Below are 16,164 nucleotides of genomic sequence, written 5' to 3' on the forward strand. Positions count from 1 at the left end.
ATTGTAAACATTTTAAGGTATATGTTTCAGTGGTATTTAGTACATTCAAAATGTTGTGCAACCATCACCACTATCTAGTTCCAGAAATTTTTCATTATTCCAAATGGAAACGCCATGTGTTTCATTTTTTGAAATTCAGAGATGTATAGCTGGTCACAGTGGAGATGTTTTTAGAGAATCTCTGTAATTTTTCCCCTCTAAGAGGAAGGAAGTAATTTTTTGCAATTGTCAGTCACAAGTTTCAGGAGCAGCCCATCTGAAATCACAACTTGTTTGTCTTTGCCAGAAATTGAAGTCAACCAGATAAAATTATTCTAACAAAAATATCTGGTTAAAATTCCAAGTATTCTAATACTAATATAAACACACAATATTGAATATAACCCAATAATACTTCACACATAGTCATGATTTGTTTTCCTTTCTATTGATAGAATGTCATTTTGAGTACTGTATCATCTTTTGAAGAGCAAATAGCTGAGTAGTACTGTTTGAAGCACTTTCTCTACAAGCACTTCTGCTCACATTTTCCCTCTTTTGGGAATGGAGCTGCTCATCAACCCACACCAGAAGCCCAGGTGATGGTCTCCACTTATCCAGACTCACGCATTTGACACAAATGTTTGTTGAGTATTCTACCATGTCCCGGGTACTGCTCAAGGCTCATACAATACAGTGAGGGAACCTGACACATAAGAGCTGATATGGTTTGGCTGTGTCCCCACTCAAATCTCATATTGAACTGCAGTTCTCATAATCCCCATGTGTCGTGGGAGGGGCCTGGTGGGAATTAATTGAACCACGGGGGTAGTTACCCCATTGCTGCTGTTCTCGTGATAGTAAGTTCTCACAAGATCTGATGGTTTTATAGGGGGCTTTCCTCCTTGCTTGGCATTTCTCTCCTGTTGCCTAGTGATGAAAGACATGTTTGCTTCCCCTTCTGCCATGATTGTAAGTGTCCTGAGGCCTCCCTAGCCATGTGGAACTGTGAGTCAATTAAACCTCTTTCCTTTATAAATGATCCAGTTTTAGGCAGTTCTTTATAGCGGCATGAGAATGGACTAATACAAGAGCCTACCTTTTTTTCCCAATTATTTTTCCCATTTCCAGTTAATTTTCAAGTCTAGTTACTCTTACCACTCAAAACTCAAATCCTTTCTCTCTAATCCGTCAGTTTAGGCAGCACCTCCTAACTCTCTCCTTACCTTCATTCATTTATTCAATATGTAATGATTGGGTAATACACGGACCAGTATTGTGCTAGGTGATGGGGACACTGGTGTAATAAGAGGGTCTAGAGTGTAGTGGGTAGGGGTGAGAGGCATCATTTAATCAAGAGATCCCATCTCTGAGAAAGTGAAGGTTAGGCTGATATCTGAATGAAAGGCATTAAAAGTCACAGACAGATGAGTCCAATATTCTAGGCAGAGAAAACAACCCATTTGGGATTCCTGAGAAGTGGAAATGAGAGCTTAGTCCCTTGGAGGTACTGGAAGAAAACTCATCATCAGTGGAATAGAAAGAACCAAGGAAGTCTGGGAGCAATGGCTCTTCCTGTAATCCCAGCACTTTGGGAGGCCAAGGCAGGAGGATTGCTTGAAGTCAGGAGTCTAAGACTAACCTAATCAACATAGAGAGATCTTGTCTCTACTAAAAAACAAAAAAATTAGCTGGATGTGGTGGTGTGCACCTATAGTCTTAGGAGAGTTAGGAAGCTTAGGAGAGAGGATCACTTAAGCCCAGGAGTTCAAGACCAGCCTGGGCAACATAGCAAAACCCTGTCTCTACAAAGAATACAAAAAATTAGCTGGACATGGTTGTGTGTACCTGTAGTCCCAGCTACTGAGGAGGCTGAGGTGGGATGCTCGCTTGAGCATAGGAGGTTGAGGCGGCAGTGAGCTGTGATTGTGCCACTGCACTCCAGCCTGGGCAACAGAGTGAGACCCTATCTCAAAAAAAAAAAAAAAAAAAAAAAGAGCCAAAGAAGTAGAGATGGGGTTGATTGGATGGGTTTCTTGGACCAGATTGAGCAATAATTTGTGAATCCTATTAAGCTGTTTTGCCTCTTTGTAAGGGCAATGGGATACCAAATCATTGTTTGAACAATGGAGTAACCTGATCTGATTTGCATTTTTAGTTGACTTATGAGAACGGATTGAGGGACTCTTTGAGAGACTGATACGATGGTACCAGAAAGAAATGATGGTTACTTGCATGTAATAGTACGATGAAGAGGTGGAGCAAAGGTTGGATTCCCTCAAGTCCTTGCTCTGAACTATAGCCAAAGTGATCTTTCCAAAACACCAACTAATTCTAATGGTGCCCTGCTGGAAACTGTTCAGTGATTCCCCATTACCATCTGGCTAAACACCTTGAAATTTAAGTTGAGCTTTTACTGGATTGGCACCAGCTTACCTCTCTAGATGTCTTTTCACTTTCCACCATCCACCTTAAACTTCAACCTTATTGAATTAGCTTGCTGCTCATTGAGTATCCCTCACACTCTCTTGTGCCAGGTTCCCTCTTTCTTGGAGCACCCTTGCACTCATCCCTGAGCTTCAGGTCTTGGCTTGATAATCTCACTTCTTTGACTCTTCATGACTGGGCTGGTGGCCCTTCTTATGTGTTCCTGTAGTCCCCTGCTTTTACTCGAACCTCGTCAGTTTTCTCATCTGTCTTTCCCAATATAGTGTAAGCTCCTTGAGGTCAAGGATTTGTCCACTTGTGAATCACCAGCACAGAGAACAAGACTCAAATGTAATTGTGGAGTCAATATTGAGTAAGTGAGTGGATGAATGACAACCCTTTCAAAGACCCAGTCTTAGAATTAAATGTGGAGTCTGAGAAGATTTGAATAAAATTGTTTTGCCAATTTGCAAGGGTCTCAAAACTCAGGACCTAAGAAAAGACATTTTTATTTTAGAGTAGATTAGTTCCCAGGCAATTAAGCTGTAAGTATACTCTGGCATTGTTCTGTAGAATACTGATTTCCACAATGATTTGGAATATTCAGCATAAATTTCTGACATCAGATCAAAGGAGCAATTTTTTAATGTTTGGAAAAGTTAAAAGTTTTAAATATATTGCTTTTACTGTAAAGGAAAGAAAGATTATTTAAAATTGTGTAATGGTTGAACATGTTCTACAGCTGACAGATTCCAGGATTCTTTCTGTTAATGTAGAATTAAAACAAAAAAAATGAAAAGCAATATTTTGTCATCTAAAAACTGCCAGGTAAGGGGAATTGGGGCAGAGAGATTATAGTTAACCTAGCCATAGTTTTGGGAATATCCGTGCCTTAAAATATCTTAATGACTTACAACAATTTTGGTTTCTATATTTTATTTGAAATGACACTTGGATTCTTTTGTGCAAAATGCCAGGGTGTTAAATTAGTGCCACTTAGACTGTGGGTAATATTCTGTCAATACCCTGGCAGCTCCCCTCCTAATTCCAAGAGTTTCCATGGCAATGGATGGGCCTGGTGCTAGGATATAGAAGAGGGTAATGGCTATTCAATCAGGCTACTCCAAGATCAAGAGCCTTGGAGTCATTTTTTATTCTTCTTTTTCCACAGCCCATACATTTAATCCATCAGGAATTCTGTTGCCTCTGACTTCAAAGAATAGCCAGTAGGATCCATCTACTTCTTACCACCTTTACCACTACCATATGTCCAAGCCACCAGAACCTCTCACCTGGATTCTTGAGATTGCCTCATTGCTGTTCTCCTTCTTCCCACTCTTGCAACCCACCCCTTCATGGTCTATTCTCAACACAGCACTCAAAGGAGTCCTTTTGAAACATAAGGCAGATCGAATTACTCTTCTATCCCAAACCTTCCCTCTTACTCAGAGTAAAAGCTAACGACCTTGCAATGGTGTGGTAACCCATCTCTAAAATGCTTTCAGTGATCCTCACATCCTGATGCTCTTACCCTGAGAATCCCTTCTATGCAGAATCAGGAATTGGTGTGTGACTTCCAGTTAGGTCACAAAAGGCACTGCAGCTTCTGCGTCAATCTCTTGGATTATTTTCTGTGGGGGAAGCCAGAGACCATGCAGTGAAACCACCTTTCAAAGATTATGACCACAAGAGAAGTCCAGCATGACTGACTCCACCTTGCTCCTAGCCTCACAGGCTGGCTGTCCTTGCTCATTCCTGGGTATAGGCCAAGCTAACCATGGGAGGGATTTAGTTTACAGCTCAATTTTAGAGTGAAGTTAATAATAGTCTCTCCCTAAAACCGGTCTCCTCCTTGTCTGGGGTCCCAAACTGCCTTTGTAAGATGAATGTAGGGCATTGAGATTAGAATTGTGGGAGGGGCTTGAATTCTGCTAAGATGTAGGTGTAGCGAAACAATAACCAGCTATTGTCTCCTAGCTTGCTTTTCTATAATCTCTTGCTGATCAGAAGTCATGTGGCCAGAGGTCATAACATTTGTGACTTTCCCAGTTGCTCCTGTAGATAGTATCACTATTATAAAACCTAAAATTGCTCTTTTGAGATGCTTTTCAGACTTTTGCATTCCTGCAACCAACCTATTCCACCCAGACCTGGGATTCATGACTCAGCTGGTCCTGTGGCCCCCCATCCCAGAGGCAGACTCAGCTCATGAGGATGCTTTTGCATACCTCTATGAGTTCATCGCCAACCAATCAGCAGCACCTACTCCCTAGCCCTTTACTTACCCAAAAAAAAACCCTAGCCTCTGAGTTCTTGGGGAGACTGATTTGAGTAATAACAGTTTTGTCTGTGTTGCAGGCAAGAAGAACCCATTGGCCTATACAGCAGAGCCCTCAAGCAGCTCTGTGGAGAGACCACATAGAGAGGAATGGAGTGTCCTGGGCACCAGCTGACACCAACTCTTTGGCTGTATGATGAACCTCTTCCAGCCTCATCCAGGCTTCAGATGTTTGCAGTCCCACCTGACACCTGACTGAATCTCATGAAGAACTCCAAGTCAGAATTGCCCAGCTAGACCACTCCCAAATGCCTCACATACGGAAACTGTTGGGGGAGGAAATAAATAGTTATTGTTCTTCTAAGCCACAAAGTTTGGGGTGATTTGCTCTGCAGTGGGACAGCTAGCATCTTCTTCCCCATAGTAGGGTCCTCTCTGGCCTCCAACTTTCTCTTTTTTCTCTCTTTCCCTCATTTACTTTCTTGGCTTCTGCCATCAGGCTTGCTCCCACTTTAAGATATTTGTTTGTACTTACTTCCCTTTTCCTGCTCTGAATTCCTTCTTGGGTGTCCCTGCAGCTTGCCCCGTCATTTCTTCCAGGTCTCTGCTTAAATGGCTCACTGCCCTATACCTCTCTTCTTCAGCCCTTTGTCTCACCTCATTTCTTCCCTAGTACTTGTCACCATCTGACATACTATATATTTACTTGCTTATTTGTATATCATCTGTTTTCTACAAGACAAATTCCATGAGAACAGGAACTTTGTGTATTTTATTCAGTGTTTTAATCCCCAGTATCTACAGTGTCTGTTGTTTAAACACACTTAAAAAATATTTGTTGGTAATACTGAATGTGGGCAAGAATGAAGAAATGAATGAGGGAAATGTTACCACTTCGGAAGGACTGTAGGAAATTCTTATGGGTAAGGAGAACATTTTTAATTTACCCCAATCCTGTCCCCATGTCTTAGTTTGGAGCCATATGCTGATTTCTATCAAGTGTATATTTAAGTCAAGAAATACCACTCTTTTACCATAATTGTAACAATATTCTAAAAATTGTTATCCTCAAAATGCTACTTGCAACAAAAGTTCTGTGTCTACATAAATAATCCCTGGGAACAGTAAGTTTTATATCCTCCTTTAGAGGATTCACAGTGTACATGGCACATAAAAAGTACTGAGAGTACTGAGAAGTCCTGCAAAAAAAAGACACTTTACATTTTTTAACTCAATGTTTCTCAAGTTCACTTACTTAAAGAATACTTTTTTTTTTTCCCCCAATGGCTCAATCTTGAGTAACTGGGACTACAGATGCATGCCACCACACCCTGCTAATTTTTTTAAATGTGAATATGGTCTGTATATTGTTATACTTTTATACTATTGACACGTCATGATTTTGAAATTTTTACCAAAGTCAATATAAGATGCTCAGGCTCTTAGAAAGTAAATGTTGAAGTGTTTTGGGTTACAGGAAGATAATGTCGGCAAATCATTCACAAATAGTACATAAAATGATAATACTATGTATAAACACATGAAGGGAGGAGAGAGCGAGAAGAGGAAGCCGGGGGAGAACACAGCAATGTAGAATAAAAAGTCAATCTGGGTGAAGCGTAAATCAGGTTGCTCTGTGTAATTCTTGCGATTCTGAATTCATTCTTGTTGGCTCTGTTTCAGTGAACTAGGTGCCAAGCTTCTATAAAAGTTGTGCCCCTTGAGAAGCAAAGATGCAAGAAGATCCCAGAGAGAAGCAATAACAACAGCATTTTGGTGATGCTGCAGATGGAACCACCATTTGTCTATAATCCTCCACGTGGTCACCACCTGCAGGAAAGATGTCTTTGTCCTCCTTGACTATGAAAGATGCAGCACTTTTGAAGAATGACGTCTACAAAAATAGTAAACAAGCACAATGATTTGGATTGATATGCAAATTTCAGTCAATGAAGAAGTTCTCACTTCTTAAACTGGTACCATCTCAGCTATAACTTACAGTTGGATAGAATACTCCATTTTAAAGATATCTATTCTCTCCTAATTAATCTATTAAATTTGTTGCAAATGAAATTAATACTGCATTTCTTCCAACTTGCAAAAATAATTGTAAGCATCAATTGATAGAAAAAAAATGCAAGTATAGACAGGAAATATTCCTGTGTTTAGTGAAAATTATAAATATATGCACTTCATACTTACAAAAGCACTGAGATGAAGCCCTTTAAGTTCCACTATCCTGATTTCTTTGTTCAATAATGTCTGTCATTCCAGCTTCTGAGATATGATCCAACAGCAACCATGAAAATAATCATCGTGCCTACTTAAAATTCACTTCAATGACACTCTTTAGATGACTTTCCAAAAATGAGCTTTCTCAGTTTTTTATATCTGCAAAGAGTGTCTACTGAAACACACATGAAGAGTGTCTCCACACATCATAAAAAGCATTTTTTGATTTTGATGAAGACGGTGGTACGAATAGTGGTACAGTTTCCCCTTTTCAGTCATCACAATCACATTGCTGAGGGAATGAAGAACACTTCAATGAAAGCACTGCAACAGGTCATTCACTGATGGTACGTACCATTCTTGAGATGAAAAATAAAGATGATAAAATGTTCCTTCTTGGAACTATCATCTCCTATGTTTGCAGTTAACTTGTAAATCAAAGGACTCCATAAGAAAGGGATGTTCCTGATGATTCCATTTGCAGTTTAGCTGCAAATAAGTTTTTCACTCATCCTGATTGCTTCAGATTCCATCTTCTGCTTCTTTCCTTAGGTAATCCAATACTCTGTTTCATGGTAGTTGCTGCATTAATGTCTAAATCACATGCTCTTTGTGAGATCAATCAAAAACCATTCATAATGGCTATTGGGAATAAGAAGTTGAATACAACAGCCCATTTTTCCTAGCATGTTGAATGTCAAAGATGAAGACAGGCACAAAGTGGTTGTCTCTAAAATTTCCTGTTGTTTAAATGTTCATTTTGAGATAGCTTTTGAAAATTTCAGATACAGAAAGTAGAAGTAGTCCTTCTATTCTCCTTTCACTACACAGGACTGTTAAAACTTTGTCACGTCCTTCCAAACAATTTTCATGTGAATCATGTTCTTTCTGGACTTTTGTCATGTAGCAGTATACAAATATGCACATATACAATCTTTTGATTTTAACTCATGTGTTAAATTTCAAACAGTATATTTAAATAATCACCATTATCACAACACTGAAGTATTAAATGTCAGAATGACAAGCCCCACGTATAATTCATATTTTTATAATTAACTGTTAATATTTCAGTTAGAAAACTAGAGACATATGCACAGACCTCTGTAAATAACTAGTTATTCACCGAAAAATGATATAAAATATCAATTTAGGACTACAAAACATATTCCATATAGAAAATTTTTAGTGTTAGAATTACATCCATGGCCGGGCGTGGTGGCTCAAGCCTGTAATCCCAGCACTTTGGGAGGCCGAGATGGGCGGATCACGAGGTCAGGAGATCGAGACCATCCTGGCTAACACGGTGAAACCCCGTCTCTACCAAAAAATACAAAAAAAAAAAAAAAAAAAAAAAAAAAAACTAGCCGGGCGAGGTGGCGGGTGCCTGTAGTCCCAGCTACTGGGGAGGCTGAGGCAGGAGAATGGCGTAAACCCGGGAGGCGGAGCTTGCAGTGAGCTGAGATCCGGCCACTGCACTCCAGCCTGGGCGGCAGAGCGAGACTCCGTCTCAAAAAAAAAAAAAAATGAATTACATTCATGTGAAATAAGCTATAATCATTGCAATCTTTGATTTATTGACAGATACCTCGGATAGTTGTGATTTTGTGACCAACCTGTATTTGGTAAATTTTCAAGAATTGAAATAGATAAAACCCCAGTAGCCAGCTATAAGATTTCAAAACTTTTACATAGTATCAATTTGATTGTCATTGCCAAACTGCTGCTTAAAAAGACATACAATTTATACTTTGGATCAATACTGGATAGAATCTTTATAAAAATTTTCCTAATTTACATTGTAAGTAAACTTGAAATCTACTTCTGATTATCACATATCTGATAGTTTTTAAAAGCTGTTAAAAAGTAAAAAATATTCATAACCACAGTTTTTCTATACTCATATAAATATGGAAAGAGGTTAGAAAAGAAAATGGTTACAGACCTGCTTATTATTTAACGAAAAATCAGCATACATTTAGATGTAACAGTAAGTGGAATTCTAGAAATATCTGCAAGCTTAGAAATAAAACACTAGTTCCACAATTAAAAAAAAATTTTTTTTTTTGATAGAGTTTTGCTCTTGTTGCCTAGGCTGGAGTGCAATAGTGCAGTCTCAGCTCACTGCAACCTCCGCCTCCAGGGTTCAAGCAATTCTCCTGTCTCAGCCTCCCGAGTAGCTGGGATTACAGGCACCCACCACCACGCCCAGCTAATTTTTGTAGTTTTGGTAGAGATGGGGGTTCACCATGTTGGCCAGGCTGGTCTCGAACTCCTGATCTCAGGTGATCCGCCCACCTCGGCCTCCCAAAGTGCTGGGATTACAGGCATGAGCCACCACACCCAGCCACACCCTGCTAATTTTTGTATTTTTAGTAGAGACTGGGTTTCACCAATGTTGGCCAGGCTGGCCTTGAACTCCTGACCTTAAGTGATCCACCCACCTCAGCTTCCCAAAACGCTGAGTTTACAGGTGTGAGCCACTGCTCCCAGCCAAATGCTTTCTTCTTAATACAGAACTGGAGTTCTAATCGATAATACAAGCACTCACGAAGTCCTTCGCACAAATCGGATTCTATACCTACCACATCCTCTTAATAACTGTATAAGGTAACTATTACTATTATCATCTTCATTTTACAGATGAGGACACTGAGGCACTGACAGGTTAAGTAAGTTGCTTAAGGTAGCACAGTTAATTGGCAGACCCAGATGTTGTTGGTGTGCCCACCAACACTGTAAATGAGAAATTTGAGCTCCTTAACTGATATTACTTTAAAACTTTACCTCTTCCGTGAGCATTAATAGCGATCATAAGCCATCCCCTTCCTTTTCAGAGAACAAAACCTCAGTATGATTTCCTCTATAACAATATATTGGAGCCACTTTCCCTATCACACCTGTCCTCAAATACTTTGATTAGTAAGAATTTACCGTATTTCTAAATTTCTCTGAGGTTCAACGGAAGGAAAGTCTCTAGCTGAGAGAAACCGATCTGTGATAGAATTTTACATAATAGAAGAGTCTGGAAGAAGATTCTCTGAGGTTTGGGTTCAGAGTTTATGAAGAGTGGTGGTTCCCCAGACTAGCAGCATCAGCATTACCTAGGAACTTGAGAGAAATGCACATTCTTGGCCTCACCCTAGGCCTTTGGAATTAGACACTGTGTGGGTGGACCCAGCAATAAGTTGTTTAATGAGCCCTCCAGGTGATTCTGATACATCCACAAGTTGGAGGTGGTTCTTTTGTGCACCTACATTCAGCCTGGGTGATATGAGTATCCCAGAGAGTAAAGGCTGGCATTCTTTCATCATGTGTGTGTCTGTGTCTGAATATACTAATTTGTGAATTTCATAGCAAATCTCTAGAATCTTTTTTTTTTTTTTTTTTTTTGAGATGGAGTCTCGTTCTGTCGCCCGGGCTGGAGTGCAGTGGCCGGTTCTCAGCTCACTGCAAGCTCCGCTTCCCGGGTTTATGCCATTCTCCTGCCTCAGCCTCCCCAGTAGCTGGGACTACAGGCGCCCGCCACCTCGCCCGGCTAGTTTTTTGTATTTTTTAGTAGAGACGGGGTTTCACCGTGTTAGCCAGGATGGTCTCGATCTCCTGACCTCGTGATCCGCCCGTCTCGGCCTCCCAAAGTGCTGGGATTACAGGCTTGAGCCACCGCGCCCGGCCTTAGAATCTTTAAAACATATTTTAGTCCTACATCAAGTCTAAATAATTTTCTCAGGTGGAAAAATGAAAAGAAAGGCTTTGAAATCTCCTTGGCTTTTAAACAGAATCTATTTAAGGGAGCAGATAATGTCCTTTAGAATCCAAAAGGAATGCATTTAATTAATAGCTCAGCTTTATTATAGCTAATAAGCTAGTTATGTTTCCCCTGTCTGGCAAGTGATAATTGCCTTTTAATATTTTTCTTCCCATGTTGTAAACTCAAAAGAATATACGTGATAACAACTTCAGCATGCTGGAGCTGACTTGACGGGCTAGGGTGAAATGATTGTGTACATCTTTTTCTATCTCTACCTCCTATGGTGTCATATGGGTAGCTTGAAATCTTCAACAATGGGAGTATTTACACCATGGAAATCAGCAATCACATCAGGGCTGCTTTTTTTTTTTTTTTTTTTTTTTTTTTTTTTGAGACAGGGTCTTACTCTGTTGCCCAGGCCGGAGTGCAGTGGCGTAATTACAGCTCACTGTGGCCTCTACCTCCTGGGCTCAAGCAATCCTCCCTTCTCAGCCTCCCAAAGTGCTCGGATTACAGGCATGAGGCATGAGCAACTACACCTGGGCTGCCTTTTTTTTTTTAATTTAAACAGTCAACTGTTAAACATTTGCCATCACACCACTGAAAATATCTGAAAGAATGCTCATTGAAGCATAGAGAAAAACAGGAGGGATAAGCAATTATCTATAGGGCACTATTGAATTAGAAAGGACAGTTATACAAGTATTAAAAAAGAATCAGGTACATCATTGAAAGACATTATTATCAAGTGAGAACAATTTGCTGTATAACGTGCATACTATGATACTGCTTTTTGTACATTGTTTTAAAAAGACATAATGCTCTTGCACACTTAATAGACTATAGTCTAGTGTACCCATAACTTTCAAATGGAAACTGGGCCACAAGATTTTATAGTGGGCTAGGCCAGCATGATTTTTCATGGTACAACAGAAAGAGTGCAGGCTTGGGAGGAGATCAACCAACATTTGACTTCCTTCCTAGCAGCATGACCCTGGTCAAGTTGTTTAACCTTCCTGGGCCACAGTTTCCTCATTTGTGAAATAATGATTCTGATACCCTTTCCTTAAAGTTATTATGAGACTTAAATTAGAAATCATCTCACCTGGTGCTGAGTAAGCTAACAGATAAATACTTTTCCCCCCTCTGGGAGCCCAGTAGTAGCAGCAAAGCAAGCATGCAATGGGTGTAATCCTGGGTTGATGCCCCGTGCACAGGACATGACAGAAAGTCAGGGGCCCTGGGTCAGGGAGAAGGGGATGCCCTGTGGTGGTTAATTATGGAGTCTAGGGCTCAGAGGGTGCTAATGAGCTGGGTGAGTGACCGATCCAGAGAGTTTTACAGGTGGTATGGGTAAAAGGAGGGTGGAGGTAATGCATACACTTGGACTAGGGAAACAAGACCTCACAGGGCGATGCAGCCTAGGAGCTCATCATGATTTAGGGGCTGGTCTGAGAGAGGCTACAGTGAGTCATGTTCACACTGCTGCACTCCAGCCTGGGTAAAAGAGCGTGACCCTGTCTCAAAGAAATAAAATAAAAAATAAATAGGGTCTGGGTATGGTCTTCAATTCTGAAGGGTCAGGAACTTGATTTTGTCAAGGTACCCCGTGGCCATCAGACCTTGAGGATGGGTTCACTGGCTGCTACAGCAGTTGATAGTAAATCACCAAAAACCCAATTTAAAACTGTTTGAACAGGCAATGTTATTAGCTGATACATCTGAAAATGCAGCAGTTGGTGTCTGCAGGGGACCTTATTGTTGCCTGCCTACTGTCTAGTCCATCCATTCTCATTGTGTAGCTGCAGTGTGGGTTAAGGCTCTGAGGGTTGGTCTTGACTAATTTAAATCAATCATGATAATATCCCTGCTTTTCTTGCCCCTTTGACAATGACTATTTCAGGGATGAGTGAACCTGTGTCAATCTGGGCTAATGCAATATGAAGAATCACACTCATTTTTGAGAAACAGAACCATGGAAATCCAGTTCCTTCCATTGAATATGATGGAGGAAGTGAGTAGCCCTGATTGTTGTCAATGTTAGCTAATAAGTACATGGATGTCAGAGTTGGGATGAGGCACTCTGGATAGTAGAGCAAAGCAAAGAACCTGCCTTCTGATGACATCACTGAGTTGCTGAATCAATTGACCTGAAGCCTGTTCTACCATTGGAATTTCTACTTTGCAAGGCATACATTTCTACACATTGAAGGTAGTTAGGTTTTCTGTCCCCTGCTGCTGAGATCATCCTGGTTGATACATGTGGGCTTCGGACTGGGTTTGGTCCGGGTTCTGGCTTGTGACCCCTATCATTGTCTCACTCTGCTCCCCTCTGTGTGTCTGCTTCATTCTCAGACTAAAGTAGCTATATTAATGGTAGCTGTGTTAGTCAGAGAAACAGAACCAAGAGGAGAGAGAGGGTGGGGGGATGAGAGAGAGTAGGAGAGAGATATATATTTATTTTAAGGAATTGGCTTATGAAATCCTAGGGGCTAGCAAGTTCAAAATCTGCATGGCAGACCAGTAGGTTGAGATCCAGGGAAGAGTTTATGCTGCAGTCTTGTCTGGAGGCCACCTGCAAGCCAGCGTCCCTCTTCCTCAGGGAACCCCACTCTTTTTCTCTTCTGGCCTTCAACTGATTGGATGAGGCCCACCCATATTATGGAGAGTAATCTACTTTACTCAAAGTAAATCAAATATTTAAAAACACTTCAGCAGCATCTAGACTAGTATTTGACCAAACAACGGAGCATTACAGCCTAGTGAAGTTGACACATAAAGTTAAGCATCAAAAGAGCTAACTCTGGCTTCCGGTGATATCCAGGAGTGACATGCTCCTTCCTTCATCCTCAGGAATAGAGATCGTTTCTGTCCCAGTTTCCTAGACTCTTGAATTTCACTCAGATTAGATTGGGTTAGGTCATGTGCCAAAATCTGAATCAATCCCTGTGGTTGTGGTGTAATGTGATTATTGGCTAAAAACAATCAGGGGCTGCCTGGAGCTGGAGGTGGGGTCAGTCAGCCTAAAAGCACAAGGACTGCATGGTGAGCAACAGGTAACTGATTGGAAAACGTTTCACTGACGGGAGGGGGACGGGGGAGATGGATGTTAGATAAACAAACACAAGTATTGGCTATCCTGACCAAACACAATGGATATGGATCTGTCAATGATAGTGCCAACTTAATCATGGCAAAAACAGAAATGTCAACCAGACTCAAAAGTTTGTGTCAGCTAATCAGTACATTTTATGCTCATAGACAAGATTCAGAGGAAGCCAAATTGTGATCAGAAAGTTGTTTGGTGAGCATGATATCCAATTTAATACAATTCACAGCAAACAAACATTAATTGAATGTCTACTAGGCAGGATGAAATTAACAGCTGGTGCCATCAAGTTAGAGTAGACTAATATGCTTATTTATACCATTAGGCTGCACCTACAAGTCTGGACACTAGTGCTGAAGACACACTGCTAAAATCTTCACTTTCTGTTCCTAACGTTTTGGCCCTAGGCTGACATGCCCTTATAGCAATGCAGTCTTTCTTCAGACTGAGTGTAATAAAATGGAAAATATTTAAACTTTTGTGTTTTGCAATTACCTTCCTTGATTAGGATTTAAAGGACTCAGCCATCCCTTACACATTTCAAAACCATAATATCAAACTGTAGGGGTACTCTGTTGCCCTGAAGAAATTCCTCCCTGTGGTTGTCACAACCATCAACTTCCCAGCCCAGACTACACACAGCGCCCAGGGTGACTTTCTTGCCTTTAAGCCAAAACTCTTTTCAAAAGTTTTTTTTTTTTTTTAAACCAGCTTTATTGAGGTATAATTGATATACCAAAGACTGCACATATAGTATTTATTGCATACAATTTGATGAGTTTGAATATATGCATATAGCCATGAAATTATCACCATAATCAAGGTAATAAACATATCCATCACCTCCAAAAGTTTCTTTGTGCCTCACCCCACTTTGTGGTAAGAACAGCGATGGAATAGGAACTTTTTGTAGGGGACTGCTGTGCTCCCCAAACATAGAAATAGAGAAAAACCTTGAGTTTCATTAAGGAAAATTGCAGGCACTTAACTAGCCTTGAGAAGTAAATGAGTAACCCAATAGGCAAGAAGGTAATAATACCTTAAAACAGTAGTCAAAGAAGTTACAGCCATAAAATGTTTGGTCCCCTAGAGAAAGGTAACATCTTAACATGTGTCCCTGAGTTGTTTTTCAGAAACCCCAACTCTTACCAAATGGAAGGTGCCATCTGCTGGCACATAGACCTCAGATAAGAGGGAGCTGAGGACTGAACTCTGACTGCCTCTTTGATCAAAATTTCTTCCCCAGGGGCCTGGAGGAAGTTGCGTCCACATGCCAGAGCTCAACATTTCTTTCTGCTGACCCACGTTTTCACACAAAACTTTGTCTCCTTAACCAATCGCAAATCAGAAAATCTTTGAATCCACCTTTGACCTGTGGGTCCCTGCTTTGAGATGTCCTGCCTTTTCAGGTCAAATGAATGTATGGCCTCCATGTATTGATTTATGACTTTGCCTGTAACCTCTGTCTCCCCACTTTTAAAAACCCTTACCTCTAAGCCACTGGAAAGTTCTGCCCAATTTTCCTTGCTTGGTATCCTGCAATAAATGTCTCACTCTCTCACTGCAAATTCTACTATTCTCTACAAAGTTTGGATTTGCCGTACCAGGTGGGCAGACCCAAGTTTAGTTTGATAACCAAACACTTAACACTTTAACAAAAATTTAAGGGATGGACCCCTTTTAACAAAAATTTTAAGTGCATAATACAGTACTGTTAACTATAGACACTTACGTTATGCAGGAGATCTCTAGAACTCATCGATCTTACATAACTGAAACTTTATCCCCATTGAAAAGCTCCCAATCTCCCCACAACCTCTTTCTGGTGGGAGATGCAGGGAGATTGGGAGCCATCATTCTACTTTCTGCTTCTATGTGTTTGATTATTTTAGATACCTCATATAAGTAGAATCATGCAGTACCTATCCTTCTGTGGCTGATATTTACTTGGCATACCATCATCCAAGTTCATCCATGGTGTTTCATATGGCAGGATTTCCCTCTTTTTTAAGGCTAAATAATATTCCATTGTATGTATATAGCACATTTTCTTGTCCATCCATCCTTCAGTGGACATTTAGGATGCTTCCATCTTTCAGCTATTGTGAATAATGCTGCATTAAACATGGGAGTGCATAAATCTCTTCAAGATCTTAGTTCTTACTGATTTCAGTTCTTTTGGGTATATACCCAGAGGTGAGATTGCTGGGTCATATGGTAACTCTATTTTTAATTTTTTGTAAAACTGCTATATTGTTTTTCACAGTGACTGCAGCATTTTACATTTCCACCAACAGTGTACAAAGGTTCCAATTCCTCTACAGCCTTGCCAACACTTATCTTTTGTTTTTTTGGTAATAGTCATCCCAACATCTATGACGTGATATT

Source organism: Rhinopithecus roxellana, chromosome 6 (genome assembly GCF_007565055.1).
Source record: "Rhinopithecus roxellana isolate Shanxi Qingling chromosome 6, ASM756505v1, whole genome shotgun sequence".
In the NCBI taxonomy this organism is placed as follows: Eukaryota; Metazoa; Chordata; class Mammalia; order Primates; family Cercopithecidae; genus Rhinopithecus; species Rhinopithecus roxellana.